Raw genomic sequence first — 17,578 nt, forward strand, 5'->3', positions numbered from 1 at the left:
CTTTTCTGTTAGTTCTCCTAAAATGCAATTATAGGTACTTCTAAGTAACTAATTACATCATAACCCGAGGAAGGGGATGCTCCCTTCAGAGCACTATAGAATTTCTTAGAGAAGCAGAATGGCTATTAATAAAAATCCTGTATAAACCATTCAGTCACTGTAGCAGATTTAGGGGCAATCTTTCCACTGTGACATTTTAGATTTCTTTTTTTGTAACACGATATAAATTTTGGATCCTTGACGGTATCAATGTAAATTTTAATCTCATTTGGGAAAAGGGATTAACATCTCCATAATTTCTAAAAAGATAAATAGCAAGGAACAGGATGTTTTAACAAGCAGAGCCTTTAGCAGAAGGTCTGCAGATGTTGCCTGGTCCTTTCCAGCACTGGAGTCTGTGGCCTGTCTCTAGGATGATGCAGGAAGCCTTGAGACGGCTTACTCTATAACACCAGATAAAAGTCATGGTCAGGCAGCCCCATCTGCTTCCTTCAGGAAAGAAACTTTACAAAGTCGGAGCCTCGAGGGATGAAATTTCCTAAGGGTCTCCAACTTAACTCAAGCAATATGTTCTTCCTCCATGTAATCTTGGAGCTGTTGTGGGGGGTGGTGCAGACAGCTGGATGCCCTGCCGGTGCTGGCACATCGTGGAAATGGAAAGGCGCCATCTGGACCACTCCCCTTGCTGATAGAACATGGCAATGCCGAACTGCCAGTTTCCAAATGTTGCATCTGGGTAGAATTGAATTTCCTCCTTAAAATAAAAAAGGAAAAACATGTTTGACATATACATTTCTGTGTGATCATCTCCATAACCCTTTCTTAATTTCTACAGTGTTCTCTTTATGAGAAGTATGACATGAACCACCAAAAGCTACGAGCAAGGTTTTGTTGGTCTAGCTGAGTTTTTCTTATGAGTTGAAAAAGAAGTCTATAGAAACAGTTTCCATATACAAAATACTGTCCCACTCATCTGAGAAACATTCTGAACAGATCCCTCAGCAGACAGGTAGAAGGGGAACACCTTACGTTCATACAGTCAGAAAACACAAATTTGCCAGAATACTCTGGTGGCTGTATTTCCATGCTAGAAAAACCTGGAATTAATTTTCCTTCCTACGAACTATTTTGGTTCTGAAGAACATTCTAAGGGTAATAATAGTAGCAATTAGAAGCACGACTTGAATTCAGAGTGACTTGCTTGTAAGAGGGACCAAGAATCCTCCTGGAGAACACGAGCCTGCCTCTCTCTGAGTACAGTTATAGATTTGAGATCTCTTGTTATCTTACCGTGGCAACCTTATTACTTAATATCTCAAGTGTTGAACCTTTGTCATTCTACTCCTTTAGGGGAGCCTTTCGACTGCTTCCCCTGGGTTCCGCTCACATCCCTGTCTTCACTATGTTCTTCAATGCACATGTCACAAGCTCACGTCCCCAGACCAAGAATTACAGCAAAAGCTTAGACAACTTGGCTCCACCCTCAGCAGCTTTCTTAGTTCTACTACCCATAGCTAATGGAAAGCAAGAATCCAAAGGGTCAGTGCCAAATCAAAAGCAATGCTTAGGTCCGCTGCACTATTCAATTTTAATAATAGTTGCTAAATATATACTCCGCTGGGAACTTCAAGGCATACAAAGACTAGAGAAAACTTTAATTTGAACATGAGGAGTTCACAATGGAGAGGGAATCAAACCCAAGTTACTGTAAAGTAGATTTAACTATGCTCACCAGACCAACAGTACCACCTAGGACCTTATGTATCAGAAACAGCAGCAGCTCTGTGAGAGGCCGGAACTCCGTGCTTGTTTGCTTGATGGTTGGATGGTATAACTCTTCCGGGTGCTTTTGTTGCTTCCTAATGTTTGAGAATCACCATTACCAAGTGATATAACACAAAGGAATAAAGGGAGGGAAATATTTAAAGGAAAAGAGCAACTGTTTTTAGGGTGGGGCTCATGAGCTCTTTCCCATTCCCTTCCACATAGAATGTTGTCTGAAAGCGGCTTCCTGGATTGGCAACCTTTGCTAAGTAAGACACTGGCATGCAGGGAGTGGTGGAGTATGAGGGTGTTCCAAGGGAGCGACACGTGAGCGAAGTCATAGATATTTTTTAAATGTATCTTTTATAAATTATTTTTCTTATTAATTATTTTCTTTACATTTCAAATATTGTCTGCCTTCTTGGTCCACCCTCCACAAACCCCCCCAGCCTAACCCTCCTCCCCTTTGCCTCTAAGAGAGTGCTCCCCCACCCACCCATCCACTCCCATCTCACCCCTCTAGCACTCCCCCTTCTCTGGGACATCAAGCCTCCACAGGACCAAGTGCATTCCCTCTCACTGAGGTCAGATAAGGCAGTCCTCTTCACAGACTGAGGACACAGACAAGCCCATGCTCTTTAGTCTCTGGGAGCTTTGTGGGGTCCAGTTAGTTGGTACTGTTGTTCTTCTTATGGGGTTGCAATCCCCTTTAGCTCCTTCAGTCCTTTCCCTAACTCTTCCCTAGGGGTCTGCAAGCTCATTCCAACGGTTAGCTGTAAGTATCTGCATCTGTCTCAGTCAGGTGCTGATAGAGCCTCTCAGAGGTCAGCCATGCCAGGCTCCTGTCTGCAAACAAAACAGCATCAGCACCAGTGTCGGGGTTTGGTGCCTGCGCGTGGGATGGATCCCAAGTTGGGGTGCTCTCTGGGTGGTTTTTCCTTTAGTTTCTGCTCCACTTTTGTCCCTGCATTTTCTTTTTACAGTAACAATTCTGGGTCAAAATTTTAGATGGGTGGGTGGCTCCAACCCTCAACTGGGGGTCATGTCTATCTACTGAAGGTGATCTCTTCAGGTTCCACCTCCCCACTGTTGGACATTACAGCTAAGATCATCCCCATGGGGTCCTGGGAGCCTCTCTCATCCCTGGCATCTGGGCCTTTCTAGTGGTTCCCCTGTTCCCTACCCTACCCTACACTGCTGCATATTTCTATTCCTTCTCCTGGACCCCTGGGCTTCTCTCCTGTCTCCCCCCATACCTGATCCTGCCCCCTTTTTTTCTGTTCCCCTCTCCTCTCGTACCTAGGTCCCTACCTCCTTCCTTCTTCTAAGTGGGATTGAAACATCCATACTTGGGCTTTCTAATTGATAAGCTTCGTATGGTCTGTGGAGTGTATCATGGGTATTCTGTACTTCTTGACTAATACCCACTTATCAGTGAGTACATACGATGGGTCTGGGTTACCTCCATCATTACGATATTTTCTAGTTCCATCCATTTGCCTGCAAAATTCATAATGTCCTCGCTTTTTATAGCTGAGCAGTATTCCACTGTGTAAATGAACCACATTGTCTGTGTTCATTCCTCTGTTGAAGGACATCTGGGTTGTTTCTAGCTTCTGGCTACAGCCTTATTTAAGGCTGCTATGAACATAGGAGAGCATGTGACCTTGTGATATGGTAGAGCATCTTTTGGATATAAGACCAGTAGTAGTAGCTCAGTCTCCAGGTAGAATTATTTCCACTTTTCTGAGGAACCGACAGATTGACTTCCAGAGTGGTTGTATCAGTCTGCAATCCCACCAACAATGGAGGAGTGGTTGTGTTTCTCCACATCCTCTCCAGCATCTGCTGTCATCTGAGTTTTTGATCTTAGCCATTCTGATTGCTGTAGGGTGGAATCTTAGGGTCGTTTTGATTTGCATTTCCCTAATGGTTAAGGATGTTGAACATTTCTTTAAGTGGTTCTCAGCCATTTGAGATTCCTTAGTTGAGAATTCTCTGCTTAGCTCTGTAGCCCATTTTAAATTGAGTTGTTTGGTTTTCTGGAGTCTAGCTTCTTTATATATATATATATATATATATATATATATATATATATATATATATGAATGATATATTTGGGTATTAGCCCTCTGTCAGATGTAGGTTTGGTGAAGATCTTTTCCCAAATCTGCAGATTGCTGTTTTCTTATCGATAGTGATCTTTGTCTCACAGAAGCTTTTCAGTTTCATGAGGTCCCATTTGTCAATTGTTGATCTTAGACCATGAACCATTGGTAATCTGTTCAGGAAAATTTCCCCCATGCCAATGTGTTCAAGGCTATTTCCCACTTTCTTTTCTATTAGATTCATTGTATCTGGTTTTATGTGGAGGTTCCTGATCCATTTGGACTTGAGCTTTGTATAAGTTGATAAATTTGGATCAATTTGCATTCTTCTACATGCAGGCCTCTAGTTAAACCAGCACCATTTGTTGAAGATGCCTTCTTTTTTCTACTGCATGCTTTTGGCTTCTTTATCAAAGATCAAGTGTCCATAGATATGTGGGTTTGTTTCTGGGTCTTCAATTCTACTCTTTTATGAATTCTTTGAGACTTTCATACATATAGTGTCTTTGATTGTATCCACCTCTCAATGCCTCTTCCTAACTCCTCCTAGATATACCCCCACCTCCCCTAACTTTGTGTCCTCTTTCTGTGTTTTATTTAGGGGAAAACTTCTTTTATGTAACTCACTGAGCCCATCTATGCTGCCCAAACACTCCTCACTGTGAGATCATCCAGTGGAATATAATTGATGTACAGGGCTGTTGCTGAAAATCCAGCCATCAGGTAGCTGGAAATATATCATTTGGTGCTTTCTGAAAGAAAAAATATAAAAAAAATGAAGTCTGGGAAAAAAAATCATAGAAATGATACAAAAGATACAAAAGACCCAAAACATAAAACATAAAACATAAAACACACACACACACACACACACACACGAATAAGAGAGAGAGGGGGGGGGGAACCTCCAGAAACATACCTGCCTTAGGCAAGAAAATACAAAGTTTCAAAATGAAAGGTGTGCTTTAAACAAGACATGTCTGTTTGCATAATTCCTTGAAAAAATCCAATAAAACGTATTTATTATTGGGTTAGAGAATGTCAAATCCTTGATGACCTTCCAAAGAAGACATCATTTGAGTGTTCTCTGACCAAATCATACAGTTAAGACCATGCGAGATGGAAACATGGTAGAGCAATTGCTCCTCTTGCTTCTCTTCTGGGGATTTTGGCCAAGCTGGGGAAGAAGGACATGGTGGTATTGACTGCATTCAGTAAATCCTCCTAATGTTCTCAAAAATTAAAAAGCTGAACATAATTCCCACTTATGATATCAGGTCTCCTCCAGAGACAGGATTTCAATGGCTTGAATACATGAGATAGAAAAGAAAGCCCTTCTGTGGTCACCAGCCCTATTCCTGTTCCTCTAGGGAAGGCAAAGAAAGCACCATCTGACCTTCCATAGGGCTGATACTACATTTTTACAGGAAGTCTGATAAGGTTAATTAAATCATTTCTGCCTTTCCTTCCAAAAGCTGGATGGCTGTTCATCTGATTCTGACTTGGCATCTTAAAGAAAAATCATATTGCAGAAGTAAAAATGTTGCGTTCACCTCCAGCAGGTCCCCAAGGACAAAAGGCACTCTGGGTGCTTTGCAAGGCTGCAGAATCTGAAAGGGCAGAGTAGCAGCTCCATTTCAGCAAAAATAAATATCCTATTACAGCACGTTGTTTTTGCAGCTGACTGAGGTTTTGCTGTAGTGCAAATGAAAAGAAGGTTTCTGGCAGGGCAAAGAACTGTGTCTACATCATTCCTTTATGACGCCATTTTCTCCCCTCGAGCTAGGAAGTCTCAGAGGAATTTTTACTTACAACAAATGCCTAGTACATTTTGCTGTACTCAGCATGTGTGATTTGATTTTAAGGCTATTAAAAAATGAAGATAAAGTGTTGAACCAGTTCTCTGTACCATTTATTCTTTCCTCCATAATTTTCCACTCCATATTGCCTTTTTATTTCAAAATTATGGAAAAATAAGTGAAACCACAGCATGTCTTTGCATTTTTAATTTTTAACCTGATTCTAGTGAGCCATGGCAACCTAGAAGCTGAAATCTGTGTGAGACATTCCAAATCTTCTGGCTTTAAAATAGCAGCACATCTTTTAGCAGTTTAGCTATTCTGAGGTAGATTTTCATGCACATTAATGTTTGTTGAACTGAAGTGTATTTCGTTTTTGCATCTTTTTTTTCTTCTTCTGAGGAATAGAAAGCTTGGGGGGGGTTAATGTGTTTTTTTACACCTTACAGAATAAATTTGAATGTGTAAGGCAGGAACTAAGTTATTTATTTTCTATATGCCTTGATTATTGATTAGGACTGACCCTGCTTTGGAAAGTAGGATATTTAGATAATAGACCTGTCCCACTGGGGCCTGTCTGTTAGCATACAGAGTTAAATATATCTTTTTTAAAGTGTGTGTGTGTGTGTGTGTGTGTGTGTGTGTGTGTGTGTGTGTGTGTCTAAGTTAGACCCACGGGAGTTACCTCTCTCCCTCCACCAACTAGGTTCTAGAGATCTAGAGCCCAGGTCATGAGGTTTGGTGACAGATGCTACCTGCTGTGCCTCTCCTTGGCCATGGAAGTTCTTGGGATCAGAAGTGTCTCAGATTTCGCATATTTGGTGAAATGCATAGACTAAAGGAGATTCTACAGTGCAAGATTCTCTGCATGTACCTGCTTTAATTGTGACTTGACCTAGGAAATCATGTTTGGAACCATCTGTAGAGTCATGTCGCTGCTCAGTCTCCCACCTTGAACACTCCAGATCTGAAATTTTCTGATTATTGATGCTCAGTGTGCACCAATGCTGTAGTCTCTGTCTTCTTTTAGATTCCCCCAGAAGCAACCCCTGAGCTGAGCATATGAGTAGACATAGTTTATTTGGGAGGTAATTCTGCAAGACATTAGAGTACTGAGCCAAGGAGAGAAGAGAACTATAAAGCTTTTCTTAAGAAGACATCACTCCCTTGCTGGTTGCTTTTACTGGAAACCTCTGCAAGAGGCCCATGGAGGGATGTTCCAGGGAGGGCTGGTCAGGCAGTTGTCAGTCAATTTAGTTCCTAGTTGAGAGCTCTGGCGAGATGACAAACATCTCAGTGTTATCTATGAATTCAATGCTTTCTCAATGAAAATCCTACTGACTCTTTTGGAGAAACCAGGAATCCAGTTTGAAAGCGAATAGAGAAAAGATCTGTAACAGCTAAAAGAATACCAAAGAGAGTTGAGTCTGAGGACTTAACCTACTCAATTTCAATACTTAATATAATGTTACAATATGCAAGAAAAATGTAGCATCCAGGTGAAAAGTAGGCACATAGATCAATGGAAAAAAATAAAGAGTCCATAAATGGACTAATACACATATTACTAAGTTATCTGTCCAAAGAGCTCAGACTACTTAATGGAGAAGGGCTGGGATTTCATAGAAAGGGTTTTAGGGTCTCTTTACAGACCTTATTCCTTTTACAAAAACTAACAAAAAATAGATAATAAGTGTAAATGTTTAAAGTAGAAAAGTATAGAAACTCTACAGAAAGACGTAAGACAGCACTTATGTAACCCTAGGTTGTTCAACTTTGGACTATACCAAAAGAACAATCTGTAAACAGAAACCCAACACTACTATATTCCATTGGCACCTGGCACTTCTGATCAGTGAAAGCCATTGCCAAGACAATGAATGGCAGAATGGAAAGAAACAATTACAATACCCTGGCCTGGAACAGGATTGGTTTGTATCTAAAATTCCAGAAATCATTAAAATTTGAGGATGAGAAAAATCCAAATAAAAACTTTTAAAGCTGTCTGACTCAATTAAAACAGCAGGTAGGTTACGAACTTGGTTTTAAGATATTTTTAATTGATTGAGAACTTCACATATCACATATATGGTAGATTGGTTTTGATTACATTTACTCTCTTTCCCTCCCATCCAGAAGGACTTATAGGTGGATAACTTTGAATAATGGAATTATACATTATTTTAATTTTTCTCTGTATGTGCATTCAAATTCCTATACACTGAACATGTTTTACTTACATAACAAATGGGGACAGAAAGACTGAGTCTCATACAAAAATGTTAACTGGATTGTGGAGCAAGGCAATCACAGTTCTGAATAACCAGTTTTTTATTTACCAACTGTGTGGATTTAAGAAAGCAACTTATACTTCTGAGCCTCATAACTTTGGCAATGAATGATAATAATATTCACTTACTAGTATTATCAGAGAGTAGAAAATATATACACAGAGTAGAAAATAATTTTCTTAGCCTAGTGGCAATACTGTACACCTTTAATCTCAGCACTTGGGAGGCAGAGGCAGGCAGATCTCTGAGTTCAAGGCCAGCCTAGACAGAGCAAGTTCCAGGACAGCCAGGTCTACTCTGGGAAACCTTGTCTTGAAGACAAACGAAGAATCAAACAAATAAAATTAGACAAATAAAATACTTTTTATGCAGATGCATGTAAATACTTAAAGTTATTATATACATTTTGTATATGTGTAGGGTAGGGATTGAACTCAAGAGTCCTATGTAGGACTTAGGCAAGCTCTGTACCATGGAGCTACATGCTAATCTCTTGATTCCTAGGCACCATGAACTTATGAATTTTATGATCTATAATATTTCTATGAAGATATGAGAAAGCACAAAGTGTGCTATCATATATCTTAGCAATAGAGCATGTCTAGAATGTCCAGGTCTTTGGTTTGATCCCCAGCGATGTAAAAAAAAGGAAAGCAAGCAAGCTGACAAGCAAAAATCCCATACACTTATAGATGAGTGTGGTATTTTTATATGAATATTTAGATAAACTGTGGTTTGTTACCTAGATACACAGGAAACTGTAATCACATAAAGATGTGACCAGAATTTATCTTTCAAAACAAAAATAAAATGACTGCTTTCTTTAGTATTGCTCTAATTTTTGCCAACTCCAACACCACAAAAGTTCTGTCCTAGAACAATTTTTTCTTCTAAAATTTGTGCATAAGAATCCATAGGGCAGTGCACCAATTATAGGGGCTAGCTGCTTTCATGTGCAGACAGCTCAGAGACACTTTAATCCCTGAGGGATTCTTGTCCTTCTTGTAAAGCTAAGAGGACAATGCTTGTTAAGTGGCAATATGAGTTCTGTAAAATTCATAAACAGAAGTCTTGATTCCCAGGACCTGAGGATATGACTTTATTTGAGTCCTGGGTATGTTAAGAGATAGTCATTGTCTTAGGCACTGTTTTAGTCAGGGTTTGTATTCCTGCACAAAACATCATGACCAAGAAGCAAGTTGAGGAGGAAAGGGTTTATTCAGCTTACACTTCCACATTGCTGCTCATCACCAAAGGAAGTCAGGACTGGAACTCACACATGGCAGGAACTTGGACGCAGGAGCTAAGGCAAAGGCCATGAAGGAGTGCTTCTTACTAGATTACTTCCCCTGGCTTTCTCAGCTTGCTTTCTTGTAGAACCCAGGACTACCAGCCCAGGGATGGCACCACCCACAATGGGTCCTCCCACCCTTGATCACTAATTGAGAAAATGCCTTATAGTTGGATATCATAGAGGCATTTCCTCAACTGAGGCTCCTTTCTCCATGATAACTGCAGCTTATGTCAGGTTGACACTCACAACCAGCCAGTACAGTTAGGGTTACTATAATAATGAACACCAATAACAAAAGCAACTTGAAGGGTTTATATGGTGTATAATTCCACATTGCTGTTCTTCATCAAAGGAAGTAAGGAAAAGAATTTAAACAAGGAAGAAACCTGGAAGCAGGAGCTGATACAGAAGCCATGGGAGAGTGTTGCTTACTGACTTGTTTATTGTGGCTCAGTCGACTACTTATAGAACCCAGGACCACCAGCCCAAGGACGCCATCACCCACAATGGGGCCCTATCTTTTCAATTACTAATTAAGTAAATGATTTGCAGCCAGAACTTATAGAGACATTATCTCAATTGCCATTTTTTCCATTCAGATTGCTCTAGTTTATGTCAAGTTGACATAAAAGTGGCCAGCATAGTAATATTAAAATAAGTGTGCTAAAATAATATGACTGGTACCCTTATATGTAGAAGATATTAGGACACAGATCCACAGAGGGAGAAGACTGCCACTTATAAGTGATGGAAAGGGGCCTCAAAGGAAGACAGCTTTGTCAACTAATTCAGACTTCTAGCTTTCACAATCATTACATGTGAAAATATTGAAAGGAACCTTCCAGGTATGGAATAGAAAACACAGGGTTTCTTTCCTATGGTCATCTAAAAAAAATCATTTAACTATAGGACATGACTACTTACCAAAGTTAAAGTTATAGCAACCTCTCCTCTTCCTCCTCCTACTTCTATTTCTCCTCTTCTACCTTTTCCTCCTCCTTTTCCTCCTCCACCTCTTCCTTCTTCCTTTTTGAATACAGTCTGGGCAGGGCCTGCCTATGCAGCCCAGACTGATACGGACCTCATAATCCTCCTGTCCCAGCATCTCAAGTGTTTGGATTACAGGCATGTGCACCATTCTCCAGTGTGAGACTACTTCTATTTCAAGATATATAGCAAGGATATTCCATTATTGAGTTTAAAATAAAATGCATGAAGAAAGAGCCCAGATTACAAGTTTTTGTTTGATCTTTCTGTGACCATGTAAGGCTGAGATTCATAGTGGAAGGAAGAAAGACTAAGAAACTGAAAAAGGTGCAATTAATATTCATGACAACAAAGAGAAAAGATAGGGTGAGCAAGGAGATGAGATAGCCCAATTGCAAATATCAGAAGAATTAGGAACAAGAAGAGATCCTGGAACCATTATTAGGAGTAGGATATTGGGGAATCAGGGCAAGCGTAATTTTAGAAAGGATGCTAGGTAGAAGAGAATATGGTAACTGCACATACTTCTATAAATCACTGTTGTGCGATCTTTTACACCAGCCTCTATAGTTTTTGGTTCATGACATTCTTGCTGATGTTCTGAAATGCTGAAAAGGTTGTAAAATTTAAAAGAGGAGCATACAACAGTTCAGTCCACTTAGTCATTTTCTCTCAACATTTTCTACAGGGTGGAATGCACAGTAATAAGCTGTAAGGACAGTGACTAAGCAAAGGGTCTTTTAAATTGAGCTCTTCCTTCCATTTAATTTCCCTGGCTTTAAAGTGTCTGCTGTGCAGCCCATCTGTTGTTCTATTTTGATTGTTTTTGGCAAACAGATGCATGAGGAGAACACTGTCGCCTTTTCTGTTTTATGTAACCCCAGAGATACAATCAGAATGTTAGTCAGATTTCATTTCTTTTGTAGGAAAAAAATCCAAAGCACTTTTTAAAAAGCAAACAAACAAACAAAAAGTATTGGTTCTTTTTCAATGGAAAACTAGGCATTGTCTAACACAACCTTACAGGATATGTGAGTTTATGAGCTCACAACCCTTCATTCTATTTGAGCTCTTTACAGTTTTGCAAGCTATAAAGAACTGGAAATATGAAAATGATTCAAAATTTGCAAGCATCACTATTAAAGCAAAAGCATTTTGAACTCAAGTGAAACTTTGTTTCCTCAACAATTGTTAATCTTCTGCACTTTCAATCTTTCCCTTGTCAACCTCTGATCCACTTTCTGTTCCTATGGTCTGCCTACTATGGGCATCCTATCTGAAGGGACCATGGAATACCTGATCTGTATCTCGCCCCTTTGAGAGAGAAAATACTATTTTCAAAGTCCATCCATACTATAGTGAGAATAGATACACATTCCCTTTCAAGGTAGGATGGTGTCCAACGTTTTGTTTGCCTGTTTATCATTTGATGAACAACCTGGTGACTTCTATGTTTTCAGCATTATAAATAATTTTTGCTGTGTTAAATAAAGAAACGGGAAAGAGTTTTGTCTACAAATATGTCGACAAACCTGAAGATTCAACGGATCCTTTTCATCTCTATAGCTTCGTCGAAGGATTTCTAGTAACCTGCACTTGTGTCTTCATTTTAGATTAATTAATGAGATAAATAAAATCTTTGACATGTATCTACTTTTGTATTTGTGAAAGCAACAGGAGTTCCTCTTTTCCTTGATAATGCATAAAAATAAAAAAGATAATAGAGTTTATCTTTTCCTTAATACTTTTATAAACTATTTAAAGTCTTTAAGCTGGTATGGGCCTAGCTGAATACTAGTTCTACTAGAGTTTCTACTGAGCATGAGAAATGTAAATTACTCTCAGGATGAGCAGGCGATGGTTGGGGACTGATGGGTCTGCATTGACCTCATCACACTTCTGACAGAAGTCTCAGCTGTGTACATCTCCAACAAACCAAAGCAACCTAGCTATGACCCGCATGGCGTGTTTTTTCTGACAACCAGTTGGACTTCTGAATATCACACAGAAGATGAAAACACCATGAGAATATTTTTTAGCTCGGCACCACAGCAGCGACTAGTCTAAAGTGAAAGCGAATACAGCTCAGTTTGCCGCTGCCTGCTGTTTGGCATGAACTCAACAGTTGTTCAAACAGTCAGCCTCAGCTGGTTGTAGCAGAACATACCTGTAATCTCACCAGTCATGGGTGGAGGCAAGAAGACCTCAGGCTCAAGGCCAGTCAAGCCTGCATAGCCAGACTGTGCTTCCACAGAACAACCAATACGTACGTACATACATACATACATACACACACACACACACACAAACACACATACACACACACACACACACACACACACACACACACACACCACACACACTTGCACAGGTGCAAATCTTAAGTGAACATTTTTCCTCTCCAGTTCATAAAATTCAAGGACAAGAACATGGGACCCAAATTAGTATCTTTGATTTTTATTTTCTGTGTATGTGTGTGTGTGTGTGTGTGTGTGTGTGTGTGTCTGTGTTTGTCTGTGTGTGTATGTGTCTGTGTGTGTATGAGAGAGAGAGAGAGAGAGAGAGAGAGAGAGAGTTGCTTATGTGTGCATCCCTACATTTTTTTCAAGTATGTGGGTGTATGTATGTGTTAGCACATGTGGAGGCAGGGTCTCTCAAGCAAACCTAGAGGTAGCCTTGCTGGCAGGTGTTTCTGGAGATCTCCTGTCTTTACTTGTGGAGGCTGAAATTACAAAAAAATACCACATACTAACCCAGTGTTCACAGGGTTTTCTGGTGATCTGAACTGTCCTTATGATTATATAACAAGCATTCTAACAACAGAGCTATCTTCTCAGCACCTAGGAAAGTATCTTAATAGATAATACTTAAAGCATAATTTTCAAAATGTTTAAAATCAGTAATTTTCAAATAAATTTGAACAGAATGGTATCTTGTTTAGGGTTTTACTGCTGTGAACAGACATTATGACCAAGGCGACTCTTATAAAGGACAACATTTAACTAGGGCTGGCTTACAGTTTCAGAGGGTCAGTCCATTATCATCAAGGCAGGAGCATGGCAGGGTCCAGGCAGACATTGGGCTAGAAAAGCTGAGAGTTCCACCTCTTGATCCAAAGGCAGCTAGGAGAAGACTGGCTCCCATGTGGTTAGGAGGAGAGTCTTATTGACTACCCTCACAGTAACAAACTTTCTCCAACAAGGCCACACCTACTCTAACAAGGCCACACCTCCAAATAGTGCCACTCCCTTGGCAAAGCATATTCAAACCACCACAATTGGAAAACACATCTTTATTAAGGTCATTAACAAGTAAATGTTCATTTGGAGCCAACAAAGTTGATTACATGGTCAAGTCAAGATTAGAAAGTAATAAAGTTAGGGAACTGAGGGCCCTAAGATCTTTTGGAAATCTAGGTATATGGTACACACTTATAATCTCAGCACTGGGAGACTAAGATAAGAGAATCATGAGTTTGAGGTCCAGTTTGTTCAAGGAAGCCTTAGCTACTTAGACAGACTCTATCTTAAAGAAGAAGGAAGAAAAGAAGGAGGAGGGATAGAAAGAGAAAGAGGAAGAAGAGGAGTACCAAAAAGAAGAGGAGTTAGGAGAGAAAAGGTAGAGAACATCTATAGATTATAGGTTATTTTTAAAAACATTATAATACTTATTCTTTGAAAATTGTACATATGCATACATTGTACTTGGACCAAGTTCACCTTCAATTCATCCCCTCCAACTCCCCCTAGATGCCCTCCCTCCATGACTTCCATATTCCTTCCAACTTTATGAATTCTTTTTAATGAACTATTGAGGACAGCTAATGCTGACAATATGGATATAGATTTGGGGCCATCTACTGGAGAATGGTCAACCTAACATGGACCACAACCTTAAGAAAACTGACTCTCAGGGGAAGACCTGGTGGGGCTTGCCTTGAATCTCAGCACTTAGGAAGCAGAGGCAGAGGGATCTCTGTGAATTCAAGGCCAAGCTAATCTACAAAGCAAGTTCTAGGACAGCTAAGGCTGTTACATAGAGAAACCCTGCTCAAAATCCCTCCCCAACAAAAAAACCTGACTCTCCCTCCCTAGCAGTCATCAGTTGACAATAACTCCACTCATATGCCCTCCCCATTCCATGATCTCTGGCTTGAGTTGATATGAAATTAGCTTATTAACTCTTGGGTTTCCATAAGGTATTTTTATAAAGCCTAAATTTGGCTAACCCATCTACTACTACCTCCTTTCTCTAACCCTTTCACCTCATCCCTGATTAATCCTTTAGGCCCAGGTATTTTCCTCTATGTTCATGTTACATGTATTTTCTATCCCTCTGATTATATTTTCAATTGAGTGGTAAGACAGTAAGCTTTCCTATGGCCTTCCATATATCTCTACTTAGGATTACCACCTTCTCCCCCAATATCCTTGGCATGTTTCACTGCTCCCTGCTCAAGCCCCTCTCCCCTCAGTATTCCACCTCTCTACCTTCATTTTACCTGTAAACTAGTATCCCTGACCTTCACCATGGTACCCAGTATCCCTGACCCTTACCATGCAAAGGCACTTCTCTAGTTTCCTGGATTCCATTCCTGTTCCAAGTTAAACACCGAAAGCAAGAGATTTGAAGCCCAGATGTCTACACAAAAAGCTGAGATGTCTACATGAGATAGAACATGTGGGATTTATCCTTCTGGGCCTGAGTTACTCCATTCTGTATGTTTGTTTCCAATTTCATCCCCTTACCTGGACATTTCCTGAATTCGTTTTTCAGTACAGCTGAGTAATATTTCATGTGTATAAGTACCACAGTTTTGTTATCCGTCATCTGTAGAAGAACATCTAGGCTGCTTCCATTTTCTCTCTTTTGTAAATAGAGTGTCTGTGAGCAGGGATGTGCAGGGACTCTGTAGCAGGATACTAAGGCTTTCGGGTGTATGCCCTGGAATGCCATAGCTTCATCACATGGCAGTTAGATTTTTATTCACTTTTATTGAGAAACCTCCAGTATGATTTCAAAAGTGGTTGTATCAGGCTATAGTCCCAACAACAGTGTATACGAGTTTGCCATTTGTCTTCAGCTTTTGTTGTCATTTTTCTTCCTGATGATGGTGATATGACTGTGATGAGATAGACTTTTGAAGTAGGTTCCATCTCCATTTCCCTGAGGACTAGAAAGATTGAGCATTTCCCAAGTATTTCCTAGTTGTTTCCTTTCTCTCTCTTTTTTTCAGTTATTTATGTATTTTATGTATAGGAGTACACTGTACTGCCTTCAGACACACCAGAAGAGAGTATTGGATCCCAATACAGATGGTTGTGAGCCACCATGTAATTGCTGGGAATTGAACTCAGGACTCTGGGAAAGCAGTCAGTAGTTTTAACCGTTGAGCCATCACTTCTGCCTCCCATTTCCTCTTTTGCATATGCATGTGAGTGCATGTGCATACATATATGCTCACATACACACGCGCGCGCACACACACACACACACACACACACACACGCACACAAAAACAATAAATAAAATGTAGAACTTTTATAGGAAGTCCTGATTGACTTGGAACTCACTATGTAGCCCAGACCTGGAAGCCTCTAACTTCTAAGAGCTCCTATGCCACCACACATGACCCAGTGTAAAATTAATTAATTAATGAGTAAATATGGGAAAAGCTTCCTTGATCTCTGCCCCAAAAACTCTAACCCTTCTCTGTTTTGCATAATGCTTGGGTATGCTCACAGATCACTGTTTGTTTATAACAAGGGCATGATTCCAATCATTCCCACAAGTTCAATACTAACCTGAAGGTCATCAAATGCTGAATGCCTTCCTCCTATAACTGTCATAAAAAAAAAATCACCTCTTGCTATCTGTCTGGAGCATGGATCCCAATACAGATGGTTGTGAGCCACCATGTGGCTGTTGGGAATTGAACTCAGGACTCTGGAAAAACAGTCAGTCTGGAAAACACAAGTACTCCCTAATTGTTGCTGTTTGGATAAGGACTCTACCATGGGAACTGTGTTTAACAGTTGGTTCTAATTCAGGAGCAACACAAATCTAAACATACCTTGATTAAAGCATCAAAGAATTTTAAATAAATGGCTCATTAAACCAGAATAGTATTAGAATACAAATTATAAATGGATATTTCCCTTGAATAGTGTCTTTTTTACAAGAGGAACTCAATATTTGTTGGCTGCTTTCATTGCTGACACTGTGATAATGTTCTGTGCTGGGACTCAGAAGCCACCTCTGGTACTTGCTCTTCTTCAGATAAAAACATTTGTCTGTGGAGTTAGGAGTCATATGATTAATCTAGGGTGATTGAATCCTGAGATTAGTCACTCATCTACATCTGTTAAAAAATGATTGCAAATAGGATTGTACCCTGAGCTAAAACCAGGAACATATATAATGATGGCTGCAATTTCATTCACCAAAACCACTGTTCATCCATTTTCAAAGTCTAGTCGCTCAGCACACATGTGCCAGGCCCCAAACAGTGAGGAGGCAAACGATATAATATGGCTGGACACTGGCCTTCCACAACAGATGACGACTTATATTTTATTCTCCAATCATAAATTATAAAATATACATTAAACTCACAAAAAAGGCTCTCTTACCAACTCTGAAACCTTTCCATGCTAATTGTTTTTGATAAATTCTAGTAATTGATGTCACCGATGTTAGTTTTCAATTGCTATACCATTCAATGGATCTCAAGTTCTTAGTTCAAGGTCATTCTTTTTTAAAAGTTTCATGATGTGAATTTAAATTAATATTCAATGTATTTTCTTTCACTAGAAATCAGAATTGTGCGGGAGCACTGTTTAGTGAGAACTAATTTGTTCCAGTGATACCAACATCCCTCTGCCCAATGCTAACACTTTTGTTTTAGTCTGCTTTCCCTGTAGAACATAGCCTGAGGAAAAAGCAGGCAATTTATTTGAAAAATAACCTCAGAGAGCAAAGGAGTGCATCAAGGCAGGAAGGAAAACAAAACAGGAATATGTTGCTGACTGAGCCAGTGAGACGAGAAATCATCATCTTATTTAATATACCTCAGGAACAAAATAAGGGAGCATTTACTCGCACACTGGCTTCCATCTCTTGATAAGCAAGGTCCACTGTAGTCATCTGCAATGAACATGCGTAGATGCTGAGCGATTCCCGAGAGCGTTTCTACAAATTGGAGGTGACTGGTGTAAGTGAGATAGACCTCCTGAGAACTGGTCAAGGTGTGTCCTGAACTTGTAACTGTAGTGGCAGAAAGAGTAGGACAAAAATGATTGTCAGATGAGCACAAGGGCTGTTCAATATACTTTC

The 17,578-nt window shown here is 39.9% G+C and overlaps 1 long non-coding RNA gene across 1 annotated transcript; it reads right to left on the bottom strand.

Moving 5' to 3' along the window:
- Positions 1–249: 249 nt before the first annotated feature.
- LOC120101685 (uncharacterized) lies at positions 250–13,434 on the bottom strand. The gene is made up of 4 exons (XR_005502488.2): positions 13,261–13,434; positions 4,500–4,624; positions 1,733–1,859; positions 250–754 (listed from the first exon to the last, which is right to left on the bottom strand). It is a non-coding gene; the product is annotated as an uncharacterized LOC120101685 (long non-coding RNA).
- Between the last annotated feature and the right edge of the window lie 4,144 nt (positions 13,435–17,578).

Source organism: Rattus norvegicus, chromosome 3, assembly GCF_036323735.1.
Source record: "Rattus norvegicus strain BN/NHsdMcwi chromosome 3, GRCr8, whole genome shotgun sequence".
In the NCBI taxonomy this organism is placed as follows: Eukaryota; Metazoa; Chordata; class Mammalia; order Rodentia; family Muridae; genus Rattus; species Rattus norvegicus.